Raw genomic sequence first — 7,922 nt, 5'->3', positions numbered from 1 at the left:
AGAAAGAAAGAAAGAAAGAAAGAAAGAAAGAAAGAAAGAAAGAAAGAAAGAAAGAAAGAAAGAAAGAAAGAAAGAAAGAAAGAAAGAAAGAAAGAAAAGAAAGAAAGAAAAGAGAAAAGTTGTTCTTGGAAGATATTAATTTGCATATGTCAGTTCAAGCCATGAGAATTAGGGATAACTCAAGAAGGAAAATATTAAACTAAAAAGGATCCCTGTCCATTATGAATTTAGCATCAGGAAGCCATTGGTGACTGGCATACATTGTGTCATGAAAATGTTGGGACTGAGGCTAGATTGCCATGACTTATAAAGAGAGATAAGAAAATGAGGAGGGTAAGTAAAGGGGACAAGTGGAGGTAATTCGTGTGGTTTATTTTATGTTTGTTTGTTTGTTTATTTTTAAGGATATAAATGTCTTGAGTGTGTTCATGTGCTTCCATAAAGGGTTCGGTATTGAACTAAAGGTCGAACACGTCAAAGAGAGTGTGGAAAATCAAATGACCAAAGAAGCTAAGAAGCAGAGGATCAGAGCACAGCTTTGGGGGAGGGGAGCAGCGAGGAGGAAATGTTTCTATGATTAAGGGCAGAAGGAAAAAAGGATAGATTAGAGGATGTCAGACCACGCCTGTAGGTTTGAATTCAGGAACTGATGGGGTGCCATCTGTTTTCTCTGTGAATTGGAGGCTCTGTCCTCAGCTGTAAGATAAACAGGAGTCATGGCAGTAGCATATTCAAGGTTAGAGGCGGATAGGCAATATTGGAAATAGCCATTATGAATAGAATTGAAGTGAACTGACCTGGGTTATTATAGTCAATAATCTTAAAAAATAATTATCTACTTTTTAGAAATAAATTATTTAAATCTTATTAAAGTGTCAGTCCCCTTTGTACATATGTCAGAAAGTATATATTGTAGAGAAAAGCTGAGAAACTATCAAAAGAAGTCCAGGCTTGAATGTATAAGAATTTGGACTAGGGTAGTGGCAGCAAAAATACATCAAAAGAGTTGATTTTTCTAAATTCTGGAAATTGAAAAGGTTGACTACTCTAGAAGATAAGTCAAGGAATGAAGGAAAGGTGAATGTATATATTAGTATTGCCACATGCATCAAAATAGTGTTTTGAACTAAGTAGCATTCTTCCTTAAATGAGGAAAATTAACTTGGCAATTATCAAATTATTAAAATAGTTTCTGTCAGCTTAACTTATTTTATTTTTAATTCTCATTTGTTACAGGAGTTTGTTCCATTTTCTTTTATACTTAAAATGATACCTCACAGTTGACCAGACCTATTTGTGATATTTGTAGTTCATAAATGAATGTCTGCAATAGTATATCATAAAACATACATTATTATCATTATTTTTATTAATACTACACCTTTCTTTTATATAGTGTACTATATCTATAATTTAATTTGGCCCTTATAATAATTTAAAGAAGTAACCTTAACAAATGTTTGTACTTTTTTATCATACTAATATATAAAATTAGTTTTAAATTTTAAGTATTGGTTCTTAGAAAGTAAATTTCAAGTTGGAGATTTCTGTGCAAGAGACAAATTAGGGAATGCCCTCAAGATCAAAAGTTAGAAGGTGAGGGGATTGGTGAGAAAAAGGAAACGGGATTAAAAGAGGAGAAGCTGAACTGTGTTATATTTGAAACAGAAGCCACAGATGATCCTGCAGAGTATGGAGAGCCTTTGATATTTTTCTCAGATTTGGGTAAAGGGGCCTGTATTGACCATTCATTCGATGTAGGCTATCCTCAGAGAAGAGATATGACCTTGGATATGGTGTCTCTTTTCAGTCCAGGTCACATCTTACAGTGAAACTCAACTGACAGCTGTTCATGCCAATACATCAGCAATTATCTATTGCTGTATAGCTAATGGCTCAAATCTTTGAGACTTGAAACAACAGCCTCTTATTATTTGGTTTATAATTCTGCAGGGTAGAAAGTTCGGCTGTATGGTGTTAATGGTCCAGGTGGGGTTCAGTTTACCTTTTCTGAGGTCGCACAAGTGACTTCAGTTAGTTTGGGGGTTTGCAGAAGCTAGCTAGTTTCTGATGGCCCCAGCTGGTAGGTCTGAGATGGCTGCGAAGGCTGAAGCCTCTCTTCTTTTGTTACCTTATCTTTTATCTGGCTTACTAGGGCTTATTCACGTAACAGGAGTAGGGTTCCAAGAGTAACTTAGAAGGCAAGACCCAAAGTGTAAGCATTTTTCCAGTCTCTACTCACTTTACATTTGCTATTATCACACTGGCCAAAGCAAGTCACGTAGTAACCCCAAAGTCAATATGGGAAGGGACTATGCAAAGGTGAATGGAAGCAGGCATGAGAAAATTGGAGCTCCCACTGCAATAATCTACCAGAGATAAAATATAAGACCAGAAATAAAAGACAGGACAATTTTGAAACATTCTAAAAATATATAAAATTAAAATCCATAATTTTTATGCTATGACATGGTATATTCTATAAGAATTCAGTGAAAACAAGATCGAGCTTAAAAGTCCTAGAAAAGCTTCATAAGGAGCTTGAGATTTACCAGGTTATTAAAGATTGTGGGTGAGTTTAGATAGGCCAAAAGTGACTTGCAGACTCCGGGGCACATTGACAGTGTAGGGGATTGGAAGGGAGTGGAGAAATAGGCATGTTATTTCATTGAATTAGAGGATTTTCTCTGTGAAAGACTATAAATGATGATGGATATTCAAGTTAACATTAGTTGCCAGAAGGCCACTAATGGCTGATTGGAATATTCTATTGATGATGACATTTTAATGTGAAAGTAAAGAGTCTCTGATGGCAAAAATATGCTTTTTGAAAAGATGAAGCACTCAATTGTTTTTCAGAAAGGTATTTCATAAGGAAAATTATGACTGGAGAGTTGAGGATATAATATATTTTGAATAAATATATAATCTAAGATTTATACAGGACTAAAAGTTTAAAATTTACTTTTATGTTGTCTTATTTTTAAAATATTAGAATATATCTTTCAAAGATGAGCATCAAATTATTTAATTTATTAGAAACACAAACTAGTATTCTAATTTTTGAAGGCACTTATTATACTCATGTAACTTTTTTTGAAATTGAAATTTTAGCCTTCCTTGATGCTAGGCATAAGACTAATGCTTTTCCTTTATGGCAGTCAGTATGTCTAATTTATTTAGGATTTTTAGCCAAAGAATTATTTTTCACTGAAGAAAACAAAAAGTGCTCAGTACTGTCTGACAAACATTATTAAAATAAAATAATGCACTTGGAATTATTTAACGTACCCTTAAGTCTCTATAATGTGATAAATCAAGACCTGTGTTTAGACAGGAAGTTAAATGTAAATTTCATTTTTTTACACAGGTCATATATATAGTATTTAATGAATTAGAAACATTTTTCTTATGGCTATTTGGTATCTTCATTTTAAATAATGTTATTGAAAAAAATATATACATATATAATGCTAATTATACCATCCTTACTGATATTTAACTAATTTAAGAGACTAAAAGATTGCATTGTCTTTGTGTTTCACTGAGTCGAATCTCTAAACGGATATTTTTATTAACTGTTTTTGTTCCTGAAAATGAAGTTAGTTGATATCATTAATAAACAATCTAATCTCTGCTACAAATGTTCAATGCCTTTAAAGTTTCATCATTTGCTATTTGACAAAACTCATCTTTGAAAAGATGTGTGGTCTAAGAAATTTAAAGAATCTCTCCACGGTTAGCCTGTTGTATGTATTAGTAAACTATACAAATTACATGAGCATAGAATATAGTTCTTTTGTAAACATGAACCTTAGCTCTCTCCTAATTTGGAGAAATATTTGCAGATATCTGTGCCAATGGAAGCATTAGCCCTTCCACATAAACAGGGAAGGGAAGGGAAGGGAAGGAAAGGAGGGGAAAGGAAGGGAAAAGAGGGGAAAGGAGGGGAAAGGAGGGGAAAGGAAAGGGAAGGAAAGGAGGGAGGGAGGGAAGGAAGGAAGGAAGGAAGGAAGGAAGGAAGGAAGGAAGGAAGGAAGGAAGGAAGGAAGGAAGGAAGGAAGGAAGGAAGGAAGGAAGGAAGGAAGGAAGGAAAGGCGGGAGGGAGGGAGGGCAGGAAGGAGGGAGGGAGGGAGGAAGGAAGGAAGAAAGGGAAGGGGAAAGAAAGGGAAGGGAAGGGGAGGGAATGAGGGAAGGAGAAAGGGAGGTAGGAAGGGAAAAATAAACCATCTTGACAATAGGAACTAAAAATAATACTAATATCTTACACTAAATTTTAAATATATCAAAGTCAGATCTCATAGTCTGATTGTTCCAAATATAACTTCAAGTAGGTTTTCATCTTGTTTATTGTTGTTATCACCAGGGGTCTCTATCCCCTGGGGCACTGACCTAATACCAGTCCATGGCCTGTTAGGAACCTGGCTGCACAGCAGGAAGTGAGAAGTGGGGGAGCCAGGGAAGTTTCATCTGTATTTGCAGCCTCTCCCCAGTGCCAGCATCACCACTTTAGCTCCACCTCAAATCAGGCATTAGATTCTCATAGGAGCACGGGTCTCTGGTGTCAAAAGGTTGGAGACCATTGCTTATCACAAGGTGCAGGATAGTTCACATTTACATCAATCTCAAAACTGTCAGAGGGTATTGATGTTTCACACGGTTTGGAATGGACCTTAATATTTTTCTGCATTTGGAGAACCTGGACTGACCTTTCACAAAATAGAAGTAAGTATAAATATATGTAAAAATTGTCTGTTTTTGCAACTGAGTAGAGCTATTTCTTTTTTCTACAGTCTTCCAATCTCTTATTTTCTCCTGATTTTTCTCCTTTTTTTCTTCTTTCTCTTCCTCTTCTTGTTTTCCTCCTTCTACTTTGCATATACTTTCATTTGCACATATAAGCACGTAGGGATGTTCAGAGAGTTTCTATGAATTAATAACATTGATTTCTCTCCCTATCATTTTTGTAGAAGGTTTAATACAAAATTCTAAAACAAAGTATTTAAAATTTTTAAGGTTCATTAAACTAGTCTTTCATCATCAATCATGATTTTTATCTACAAAACAATTAAAATTCTCATTTAAAACATCACCAGTAACAAAATTTCTTTGAAATTAATCTACAATGTCGCATTAAAGGAATCCCATACGAATGGAGTAATATAAAGAAAGAACATTGATATGCATTATTTTTATTACCTTTAAGGTATTAATTAATAATAATAACATTAATAATGACTAAATTGTATGTGTATGTTTACTATGTATCAAGATCTAGTCTATGCACTCTACATCCATCAATGTGTTTAATTTACAAAACAACTCCATGATTAAGATTCATTTTTTAGTTGAAGAAACTGAAGCACAGTAAGGTCACACAGCTAGAAAGTGACAGAGCCAGATGTTGGTTTTTTTGTTTTGTTTTGTTTTGTTTTGTTTTCTGATGTACAGTTAATATAATCATCTATGGGACTGGGGAATTTAGCTTTCAAAATAGTATAAATAGTTTAAGAATAGTATAAAGTATAAATATATCATAAAATGACTATAACCTTATTCATTTATTAATATTTTATCCTACTTTTTCTTTTTCTTACAACACTTCAACTTGTATTTCCTAAGAATAGGAATATTCTCTTACATAATCACAGGAGAGTTTCCAGCTTTGGTAACATGCATAAAATGACTTTTCTTTAGTTCATATTTCAATTTTTTTCAACTGATCCAATAATGTCCTCTATAGTATATTTTACCAACAATACAAGATCCAGTCTAGTATCAGGTATCACATTTAGTTTTCGTGTATCTTTAGTCTCCTTTAATCTGAACATTTCCACAGCATGCTATGTGTTTATAACACTGACATTTTTAAAGAATATAGTCAGATTGTAGTCTTTCTTACAAACAAGTGATTAATTGAGAGGATGGTGGTGAAAGAAACAGATCTGAAAGAAAACTTTAACACAAAGGGAAAATCTATGAAAATTTCACTAGACTTTCTAAAGAGGTAATCAAAATAGTTGAAGCTATATTTATTAGGATCTTTCAAAGAAATCTAGATATGTTTTAAGAAAATAGAATAATTATTGCACACATTTCCAGTTTTCCACTAAACTGTGTCAAACTAAGCAGAAGAAAGCTCCTATATCTCTCAAGCCACTCTGGCAAAAATGACACAGTATATAAAATGAATCGATTAAATAATTAATTAGTTAATTAAAACTATCCACCTATACATTTATATTGATTTGCTTGTTTCTCTGATATACCCAGATTAAATATATAGAATTCATCCTGCAAGATCAAATAGTTAATTAAGATAATGTAGCTCAGAGTAAACTGCTGGCAGTGGAGATAGAGAGGAGTAGATGAACTTAAGTGTAATTTGGAACCTTAGACTGACAAGATTCTGTGATGAATTGAACACGGGAGGTGAGCTGGAGGGCAGGACCAGGGATGAGTCCTAAGCTCCACGTTTGCATATCTGACTCAATGATGTCATTCACTGAGCCAGACAAAGAAAGCAGAGCACAGATTATGGAAGAGGTCAAAAGTTCAGTTGGGATATAGCCTCTTCTTACATATTTGGATAGTGACACTATAATATACATATATATTATATGTAAATGTATATATATATGTATACATACACACACACACACACACACACACATCTGAAACTCAGCTAGGAGGGTTGAGATGGAAAAAAGAATTCTGGGCAGCACCTGCGTATAAGTGATAGTAGAAATACTGAATGTGGAAAAAGTTGCTTAGGACGACTCGAGAGAGAGTGAACAAAAAAGACCCCATGACATAGCCTTGAGTAATGTCTACATTAAAGGACTTAGTGAAGGATAGTTAGATTGCCAAGGAGCTTGGAGTAAAACAGTAGTCATAGAGGTAGGAGCAAAACCAGAGAAGATGTGTCACCAAAAAAGAGAAAAGGATGTTTGAAAGAATTAAGAAATAGTCACCATTGTCAAAAGTTGCCAAGAAGGAAAAGAAGTTAAGTGTTAAAAATCACCTTTGATTTTGGAACTGTCCTGGTTCTGGTGACTTTATCCAGAACTTTTACTGAGGAGATGTAAGTGCCAGATAGGACTGCAAGGTCATAGGGAAATGATAGTGAGAAAAATTAATCAAAGAAAGGTGTTTTGAATAGTGACTTTGAAGAAACAGGATGAGTGATATCAGGAGGGTTTTGTGAAATTGAGAGAAGTTTGAGTCCTACTTTCCATTTAAAACAAAAGCTATTGGAACAAGTTTAACTTTAATTGGAAAGAATCGAGTTGAGAGAGTATGTTGAATGTATAGAAGCATGAAAAGATAGAAAGTGTAAGTTCCCTGAGAAGGTGGGAAATGTTCATGATTCAAAGCCTAAGATGCGGGTTGGGTCTTTAGATGGAGAAGCAGCTCCTTTGTTCTAATGGGAGGGAAGAAGACAAGGAAAAGCACAAATATAGGAGGAGCTGTAGGTTTAAAAGCAAAAAGTCAAAAAAAAAGTCAAAAAAAGTTCCTGTGAAAAAATTCAATTTTCATTATGAGATAGTAACTAGGATCATTTATAGAAAGTAAGGACACACATGTGAATAGAGGTTTTTCGAGAGCTCAAAGACTGGTCTGTTATTTCAAAGAGTGGAGGAGGATTTTGCTGTCTAAAGGACAGTGTTTAGGTTGGAAATCACACATTTATTTTGAGAATATCTGCCCTGTTTGGGGGCATTTCTCAGCATTATGTGGCTGATCCTGAGCAGGCTGGTAATTTATGTAGGAATGGATTTTTGCAAGCAGGTTAAGACAAAGAAGTTTGGTGGTTCTAATAGAATGATCGAAACGAAGGGTCAGGAAATCTCTGCTAAATATTAAGAAAAGTAAATGAAGAGTAGAAATGGTGGTTTGAATGAGATGAAGCAGGCAACAGA

This window comes from Pteropus alecto, unplaced genomic scaffold (assembly GCF_000325575.1).
Source record: "Pteropus alecto unplaced genomic scaffold, ASM32557v1 scaffold239, whole genome shotgun sequence".
Classification (NCBI taxonomy): domain Eukaryota; kingdom Metazoa; phylum Chordata; class Mammalia; order Chiroptera; family Pteropodidae; genus Pteropus; species Pteropus alecto.
Note: the sequence above shows the minus strand (reverse complement) of the source record.